The following is a 10,316-nucleotide window of genomic DNA, read 5'->3' as shown; positions in this document are numbered from 1 at the left end:
TCCAGATACATTGTGTCCAGTTTACCAAGGAGCACGGGCCTGACAGAGACCAGCGACTCAGCAGCCTCTACTCTGCAGGTAAGAAGGACCTCCACCTCTGAATGACCTCCACAGCAAAGCACAATGCAACAACAATATGACTGAGTCACTGCAATCTTAGAAAAAKGGTTCCAAAAGGGTTCTTCAGATGTTCCCATAGGAGAACCCTTTTTGGATCCAGGTAGAACCCTTTTGGGTTCCATGTAGAACCCTCTTTGGAAAGGGTTCTTCATGGTACCGAAAATGATTCTACCTGGAACCCAAATGGTTTTACCTGGAACCAAAACKAGTTCTTCAAATGATTCTCCTATGGGGAACGCCAAATAACCCTTTTAGGTTCTCCAGTGCCATCTGAAAGTATTCAGACCCCTTGACTTTTTCCACATTTTGTTACGTTACAGCCTTGTTCTAAGATATATATATATTTTTTAAATTCCCTCATCAACCTACACACAATACCCCATAATTATCACGGCTCAGGCTAAGACCCAGATGTAGACACAGGAGGTGGAAAGTATGAGTCTCAGAGTTTATTAGTTTAAGGAGCAGGCAATCGGTAGGTTAATAACTTCTTATGGCTGCAATCCCGCTACCGGCATCGATATGACAACAGCCAGTGAAAGTGCAGGGCGCCAAATTCAAACAACAGAAATCTCATAATTAAAATTCCTCAAACATACATGTGTCTTATATCAATTTAAAGGTAATCTTGTTGTTAATCCCACCAAAGTGTACGATTTCAAAAATCCTTTATAGCGAAAGCACTACAAACGATTATGTTAGGTCACCACCAAACCACAATAAGCACAGCCATTTTTCCAGCGAAAGATAGCAGTCAGAAAAAGCAGAAATAGAGATAAAATTAATCACTAACCTTTGATTATCTTCATCAGATGACACTCATAGGACTTCATGTTACACAATACATGCATGTTTTGTTTGATAAAGTTCATATTTATAACAAAAAATCTGAGTTTACATTGGCGCGTTACATTCACTAGTTCCAAAAACATCAAGTGATTTTGCATAGCCACATCGTTTCAACAGAAATACTCATCATAAATGTAGATGATATTACAAGTTATACACATGGAATTATAGATATACCTCTGCTTAATGCAACCGCTGTGTCAGATTTCAAAAAAACCTTTAGGGAAAAAGCAAATCATGCAATAATCTGAGACAGAGCTCAGAACAATAGCCGAATTAGCCGCCATGTTGGGGTCAACAGAAACCAGAAAATACATGATACATGTTTCCTTACCTTTGATGAACTTCATCAGAATGCAGTCCTAGGAATCCCAGGTCCACCATAAATGCTTGATTTGTTCGATAATGTCCGTTATTTATGTCCAATTAGCTACTTTGGTTAGCGCGTTTGGTAAACAATTCCAAAGTCACAAAGCACGTCCACTATAACGTGACRAAATGTCAAAAAGTTCCATAACAGTCAGTAGAAACATGTCAAACGATGTACTGAATCAATCTTTAGAATGTTGTTAACATACATCTTGAATAACGTTCCAAYCGGAGAATTAGATTGACTTCAGTTGAGCGATGGAACGGAGMTGCCTATCACGTGAACGCGCGTGGTCAAAGCATGGTCAGCTCGTGGYAGTGGTGACTAATTCCTGTCTCCTTCGGCCCCCCTTCACATTAGAGTCATCAGACAAAGTTCTATTGACTGTTGACATCTAGTGGAAGCCGAAAACTCATCAATATCTCGCTGTAATTTCAACGAGAGCTTGGTTGGAAACAAGAGACAAAGTGCTGTGAGMCAAGGGTTTCATTCTAGATACATGGAAAGTGGGATGTATACGGAGGGTGTGGGGCAACAGAAAGACCTTACAGATGGGGAAAAGGTCGATAAAATGGGGGGAAAGTTTGCGGAACTCCACCMGGAAGGGCAGATCCCGAGTGGAAAGCCATGGAAAGMCAGAGACCCGTAGCAGAACAGGGAAGGGTGTTGCGGGCATAATCCACCTACACCAATTGCTGGCTCCAGGTGGTGGGATTGGTGGAGAYGAGGCAACAAAGAGTCGWMTCCAGGTCCTGATTGTCTCGCTTCCGACTGGCCGTTAGAATGGGGTTGGATGAAAACCAGAGGACAGGCTGGCCGACTACCCAATGAGGGTGCAGAACGCCTTCCAGAACCGGGATGAGAACTGAGGACAGTGATTGGAGACAATGTTGACCGGAAGTCCATGGATCCGTAAGAAGTGCTGCACCATGAGCTGGGCCGTCTCCTTAGCTGAGGGCAACTTAGGCTGGCTTTGGAAAACCTATCCACCACCGTTTGGATGGTGGTGTTGCCATSTGACGGAGGGAGACCCGYGATGAAGTCCAAGGATATATGGGACCAGTGGCCGTGAGGGACAGGGAGTGGTTGAAGGAGGCCAGCCGGGGTCTTGTTCTGCACACACAGTGCAGGCGGCAACGARGAGATGTCAGGAACCATGGCTGCCACCAAAAACGTTGTTGGACCAAAGCCAAGGTCCGATGGGAGCCAGGATGACAGGTGAGTGTGGAAACAAACATCCAGTTGGYTGGGAACACTGCGCCTTGCGGACCAGACCTCCACCACGAACTGACGGGACGGGTCCGGATSGATTAAGATGGAAGCTGTAGTGAATCGCTGCTTGAGGTCTCAGAACGTCCGGTCAGCTGCTGGGAACCATATGAACGGAAGTTTCCGTCACATTTTCTTCTAAGAGTGTGTGCCCTAAAACAGGGGTTCCCAAACTCTTTTACTCGGGGCCCCAACATTGGGGAATATCCTGCATCCCCCAACGCGCGCCAAGTCTATTTCTACGGGCACAAGCACAGTTCATGACACAAACTGTTCACACCCCTCTTGTTGCTAAAAAATAATTTAGTAGCTTTAAAGCTTATTTCCTGCAATTCYATACATTTTATCATTGGGTTACAACAATATCTACATTTTTGGGGCGTACAATATATCTCAATATTTSTATTATTTATTTTATAMATTWTTTKKKGSTCATTTTTATCAAGGGTGTTGTTAATTATGGACATGACTGTATTGGCAACGCATACGCCTCCAGTTCCACAACAAGCAAAGTGACGTTAACCCAGTGAAGTTGTTGGGAAGTTACAGTAATGAGAGAGCAACACCAAATGTTGATTAGAACCACACTACTGTGTAAGAACAAMAAGTAAATCCAAGATGGCATCGTGAATAACACAAATATAACACTTTGGGCACAAGTTCTGTTTATTTCTGAGAAGAAGCAATGATGATTTTATAAAATACTGTTCAATAACTGCAACTTGGAAAATTACTGAAACTTAAAATGTGTAAGATCAAATTTGATAATGTTTTTGGCATCACATAACCTATTCACACAAACTTGTCGCATACTGTTTACCCAGWTATACCGTATACAAAGTGTCAGGTGTTGAGAGGGCAGGTGTAACATTTCCACCTTCCACCACATTACCAGTCTAAAWACAGGTCCCCTTCTGGCATTGCCAGGTAATCAGGCCTAGTTCCTTTATCTCTGAAATTCATTCATCTGTTATGAATGTATATTTTCTCCCTCTAGCACCTCAACAAACAGCTGCAGCACCTGCTGGGAAAAAGGCCTCTCTAATTTGGTCTGACAGGTTGAATGGCGTGTGGCTTATATTTCACYGCACTGACTGTGCCTGCATACTGCATCCTTGTAGAGCTAACACACAGTGATGGAGATTACACAGCGCCAGCAGCAATGTTGTCTATATATGGTACAGCCTACAAGAAAATGAGACAGAAACCCCTTGAGCTTTCAAAACAAACAAGGTTACGGTTTCACATTAGACTTCCTGTCCTTTATGAGTCTAGATGGACCAAATGGCTTCCTCTCATTATTGACATCGCATGATCTATTCTAATTCGGTATTTGTTTATTGACTTTCATTTCATCAAATATCTCCATCCCCTGATTTAAAATGCATCCGAATAAACCCCCCCCCTCTCTCTCTCAGTGAGCCGTCAAGCTGAACGCCTCAATGAGGCCACTCCCGCCTCCATGCTGCAGAGGTTGTCTCTCCTCCTCTTACGTCACTCAGTAGGGAAGAGAGAGCAGGAGGAGGTCTGCAGCAAGAGAGGGGTCAGGGTTGTAGTGAACTTGTTTTGCTGTGCACCACTCTCTCTATACCTAATAATGTGCACTGTCATTCCTCAAMATCCAGCCATAGCCTATCCATAGTCTATCTACATGTTCTGCAATATCTGTCCTCGTTTCCGCACATTTCCGCACTCGTTCCAATGTATAACAAATGTTTTACTTGATCAAGGCTGGTTCTTGTAAAAAGGTAAGTATTTGTAGAATAAATTATGTGTGTGCGCTTGTGTGTGAGGGTGACTGTGTGTGTGTGTGTGGATTGCTGAAACGGTTGTTTTCCTAACCAACTCATGTTACCCTTTTCAGGTTGCCATGACATTTTTCCTTCTATCCTGTTTTGTCTGTTTTGGGCTGTAGGCTATATATTTTTGAAGTATTAACTTTCAGACTTTTCCCAAGATTGATCAGATAATCCCTTCAGTAGAAATGGAGTGATTAATATGACAAAATTAGAGTATAGCCATAGGCCATAACCATGCATACAGAAAGATTCCTTGTGTTCTGCAATGTCTTGACCATTGAAATGCTTCTTTCTTTTCTCCCTGTTCTTAAGTACCCTAAATGAGGGAAGTCCACTGTGCAGCTGGAGGTATGCAGGAGTCTCACTCAACCGCCCCGGGAACCCCTTTTAAAATGGCCTTACAGAAATGATGTGTTTTCTTTTTCGTGTCTGTTTTTGTTTCAGTGGAGTTCTTCTCGTCCTGTGTTTTTCCCCTCTAGTTAAGAGGAGCGGTGGTTTTGATCACAAATGTCACTCTGGTGATACCCCTGCCCCGTTCCTCATGGCTTCATCCATGAAAAGCACCAGATTGGGTCTGTCCTGCATCGACCTTTTGCCACTTTTTAACAGATCCTCATCCCCAAACTAGCCAATGCTGCCCATGTTAGACTCTTATCCTCAAGGCTCCTCCTATTGGGCCTGTCTCAGCTCTGACTACATAAATATGCTCCTCCTATTGGGGCCGTCTCAGCCTGATACAATAATTAGTAAATCCTCTCCTATTGGGCCTGTCTTCAGCTCTGACTACTATCAATAATTCTCTCCTATTGGGCCCCGTCTCAAGCTCTGACTACATAATATAAATCCCTCTCTATTTGGGCCAGTCTCAGCTTCTGACTACATATACATAATCCTCCTCCTACTGGGCCCGTCTAGCTCTGACTACATAAAATAAATACCTCCTCCTATTGGGCGTCGTGCACTCGTGACTACATAAATAATATCCTCCTCCTACTGGGCCCGTCTCAGCTTGATACATAAATAATATCCTCCTCCTATGGGCTCCGTTCCCAAAAAAGCCCCTTTCTTGGACTACATAATAATATCCTCCGCTAACTGGGCCGCGTCTCAGCTCTGACTACATAATAATATCTCCTCCTATTTGGGCCTGTCTCAGCTCTGACTACATAATAATAATCCTCCTCCTATTGGGTCCTGTCTCAGCTCTGACTACATAATAATATCCTCCTCCTATTGGGCCTGTCTCAGCTCTGACTACAATAATCTAATATCCTCCTCCTCTATTTGGGTCCTTGTCTCAGCTCCTACTAAATAGTCTCCTATGGGCTTCATCACACATAATAATATCCTCCTCCTATTGGGCCTGTCTAGCTCTGACTACATAATAATATCCTCCTCCTATTGGGGCCGTCTCAGCTCTGAGATACATAATAATATCCTCCTCCCTATTGGGGCTGTCTCAGCTCTGACTTACAAATAATATCCTCCTCCTATTGGGCCTGTCTCAAGCTCTGACTACATAATAATATCCTCCTCCTATTGGGCCCGTCTCAGCTCTGACATACATAATAATATCCTCCCTCCTATTGGGCCTGTCTTCAGCTCTGACTACATAATAAATCCTGCCTCCTATTGCCCGTCTCAGCTCTGACTACATAATAATATTCCTCCTCGCTATTGGTGACGTTCTGCAAGCTCTGAACATACATAATAATATCCTCCTCCTATGGCCTTCTCACTCTGACTACATAATAATATCCTCCTCCTATTGGGCCCGTCTCAGCTCTGACTACATAATAATATCCTCTAGCAATGCTACTATTACGATGCTGATATGTAGGTTCTGCTGCCCTAGTTTCCTAACTCTAAAGTACATTTGGTCTTTCTTCTCTGGCGGAACAGTGACCTCTGGACGGTTTCCTATCAGGGAAACAAACTAATGGAATTGATTGGCCTCAGAGGACATCAGACAGAGACATTAATAATCATAACGCTGCTGATAATAATAATCATCTGTGATCTATTTGGCAGAAACTCTGGATTTAGTTGTAATCCAGATTAAAGAGGGGGATGGATGACGGTATGCCCTCTCTCCTGCGATTCCTTTTTTGTTTAGGGCACACACCTGTGTGTAACTCCTGATTGCAGCCAGTTACTGAGCACTCAACCCTGCATCTGGCCCCCGGGGGCCGCAGAATGACAGACAAAAAAAAAAAAAAGGAAATCGGACAATTGTCCGGCCCCCTCTTGCACACCACAACTGATCCCTGACTGACACATCTCACAGCATCCTACCCCGGCCCTCCCTGCAACCACCACAGACATATTACAACCCAGGCTGACATACATGTTAGCATGTAGCAGAACTTCCCCCAAATCCCTAGGTTTTCCAGTAATCCTGCTTGGAAGATTATGGACTTCCTGCTTTCCCCCTCCTGATTCAGGTAATCTTCCAACCTGGTATTCTGGAAAGACAGGGGATTTGGGGAAAGTTCCTGGATGTCTGCAACCCTAAACAGAACTATACGGTCCTCTGCATGTAATATTAATACATGCTCATCCCCTTCACTCCCATCACTAATGCAGATCAGGGACATGTTCTACTGTATYTTAGACTGTTTGTTTGGTGGATTGGACTGTACTGTTTGTGGTGTGAATGATTGACTGTTTGATTGTTTGACTGACTGTTGATGAGTTCACAACACAATGATCCTTGTGAATTCGTCTTCACTGGGATGTGATGCCTGACCTAATTCTTTGTGCAGAGGGACAGAAAATGAAACTTATCACCCAGTTACTTAGCAACTACTCTCTCCCTCACGTAATCTTGGAGCATGGTGTACATCGATAGCCCCACCACCACCAGAATCCTCCACTCTGTCGTTCTGCCTGATGCCTTGTCAGACTGACAGACCTCGGCTGCATGAGACGTGTCATAGTCTGGCCAATCACAAGGCTGTGAGTGTCCCAGATCCCTCCCACCTTTGTCTAATCCTCTTCTCTCATTCTCAGGGGTCCACCACCACTGGCAGCGGCAGCAGTTCCTCATAAGGCCCCATCCCCATTGGTCCACCAGAGTTACATCAGAAGGAACCCCGCGTCCACTGATGAAAGGAACCCCCGTCCTTACCCTACTCAGCCCCCTCCCCTAAGCGACCAGGCCTCCAGTGACACTTCACCTACACCCCCTTGGCCAAACAATGACTGTCATCCCAAGGACCTAAAGGACACTCTGATGGTCCCCTGCCCCCCTATCCCCCAGCCATGACCCAATCTCTCTAATAGCACACACTAGCCCCAATCAACTTCAACGTCTTTCAACATCCATTCAACACGCATGGTTCTGCATGGCTATGGCCCATCACTGAGGGCCCCTCACGTTTCAACTAGCCACAGTGAAGAGAACATACACTAGAGAGACAGAATGCAGGAGGGTACTACAGGACATGCAGCAGGAGTTAAAACAGCCACTATGAATATACAGAGACAGACATAGGAATGTGGAATTGCCGTCAAAGACTGTAGCCCCTTTCCAAAAGGAAAGACCTTGGATGTTAGGTTTTTACTTAAGTATTTGTTCTTGTTCGGTCAGAGCACACGTGTGGAAATGTAGAATCAAACAAACCAATATATCCTAAAAAGGAATTTAGAATACTTTCACCAATCCATTCATCAAACAACAAAGAGTGAGCCCTTCTTTATCAATAGTGTATATGTACGTATATCAGCCCTTTCCTTCATGTGCATCTGCTTTGTTAGGAAATGTGTTAGATGTGGTCCGGGATATTTGAAGTGACTCACAGTGTCTACCAAGGTCTCACTCTACCGTCACTGTTTATTCAKTTTTTTATTTTTCACTTTTCATAACAACAGTGTCATTACAAAGAATACTGTTAGCCACTATGATGAAGTCACAATTATGACACCTCTCTGATGAAGGTGCAATGACAAAGACTGCTGGTCTGGAGGAGGGGTCAGAGGTCATCGGCCTATGCTCTCACCCTCCTCCTCCACTCCAGAGCAGAGCAAACTGCACATAGTTCCCTCCTAAAACCATCCATGGTCTACCCCTATGTGAGGTTGGGGGTTGTCTGGGCTTTGCCAGTGAGGGGAAGTATTAGAAGTATCTGGTATCATTTTGAATTAGGCCCTATGGCAAATACAGTTTCATCCTAATATAATATGTGCATTTTTTATATTGTTTCACTGCCTTATACGTTCACTTTAAACCTTTATCAGTGAATAAGTTCATTTTAATCACTTAAATGAATGACTGTTATTTTATGTGTAATGCTGGATGTATTTGATGCCAATGCTTTAGTATTGAAGTAAACAAAGAAAACAATACACTGGCCAAATTCATCTGTTTTTAAAGTTTACATTTCTTTATTTTTAAAACTATGTACAAAATGTCACTGCTAAACAAAATGAAACTCCAATATGTATTTAAAATATTACTACAATAACTACCATTCCTGCTTTTAGTTCTGATCAAGGCAAGTATATACGTGCTTTGTGTAGCCTATAGTATCTGTTGATGGTGCAATATGTAGTCAGTCTTTATGTATTGTACTGCATGCCATGTTGATCTGATCTATAAAACTATTACATTAATGATGAATTACCTCTTTGCTCTCTGGTTCTTTTAGCTCTCCAAGGTGGGCCCACTCATCCGTAGGACACAAAAGATGCCCCTAACCGCTGATACGAGGTCAGATATTTTTCAGATATGGTTAAGGTCAAGTTTGGTAGGTATCTGATCCTAGATCTGTGGTGTAGGGGCAGCTTTTGCTAGGGTCAGCTGAGCAGTTCCACAGCAGCTCATTGGTTGACATGCTAGCTACTGAAGCCTACTCAATTCAACTTTTGAAGTAACTGCACATTAGCAGTTCTACCAGACAAAAGCTTCACGGTTGAACTGATTATTTGAAATGTTTAATAAACAAATCAATAGCCTGACGCAGGGTTTCCCAAACTTGGTCCTGGGGCCCCCCTGGGTGCACATTTAGGTTTTTGCCCTAGCACTACACAACTGATTTGAATAATCAAAGCTTGATGATGAGTTGATTATTTGAATCAGCTGTGTAGTGCTAGGGCAAAAACCAAAACGTGCACCCAGCGGGGCCCCAGGACCAAGTTTGGGAAACCCTGGCCTAACCTGGTGGTGCTGGGGTGTAGGTGGTGATCTGTAAAACAGAAGCAACAACAGGACAGTGATAGGAAGAAAGTCATTATAAAATTATTGAATCTCATTGGTTAATACTTTACTGATTGATGAAACGTGATAGGTGGATATTGAAGGTGGGTAAAGTGACAAAAGACTCAGAGGTAGGCCTCATAGAGTTAGATAGAGGACTCATCTTTACATTTGTGCCATTATGGCGTCTGTGACAGCATGGGCAGCGCCATTGAGGTTACAACCCATAGGAATCCCCACCCAGTTGACACTTGAACTACTTTAAATTGGCATGGTGGAAGCCCTCAATGGCGCTACCCATGCTAAAACAGCCATTTGGCCATTAGAGACCTCTATCATTCTCTATGGTAGGCCAATAACTTAAAGGGAAATGTTTTGCTTGTCAGCACTTAGTTTGTTTCCCAAACTACAGAAATCATCCCTGTATGGTGCATTTTGCGACTTATGATGCTGCGTTTTGCATCCTGTTATGCAAAATGCATCATACAAAGATGATTTCTGTATTTTAATAGTTACATATGTTGAAAACTTGATTGCTGACAAGCAAAACATTTTGGGACCTTATCAACAATGGACTAATGAAACAAATACCAAAAGATAGTTATTGGGTAGAATTTCTCTTTAAGTCACTGGCAGAAATCCATTATGGTTCATTTTTTGCTTCAACWATTTTTTTGTTTGGGGGGTGTACAGCTATAATATTCATGTTTCA

The 10,316-nt window shown here is 43.3% G+C and overlaps 1 long non-coding RNA gene across 1 annotated transcript; it reads left to right on the top strand.

Annotated features, from left to right (window-relative positions):
- On the top strand, positions 1-9,028 carry LOC111967393 (uncharacterized). The gene is made up of 3 exons (XR_002877757.2): positions 1-78; positions 4,720-4,755; positions 7,420-9,028. It is a non-coding gene; the product is annotated as an uncharacterized lncRNA (long non-coding RNA).
- Positions 9,029-10,316: the final 1,288 nt, after the last annotated feature.

This window comes from Salvelinus sp. IW2-2015, linkage group LG8 (genome assembly GCF_002910315.2).
Source record: "Salvelinus sp. IW2-2015 linkage group LG8, ASM291031v2, whole genome shotgun sequence".
Classification (NCBI taxonomy): domain Eukaryota; kingdom Metazoa; phylum Chordata; class Actinopteri; order Salmoniformes; family Salmonidae; genus Salvelinus; species Salvelinus sp. IW2-2015.
This window is presented reverse-complemented; position numbering and strand designations above follow the sequence as displayed.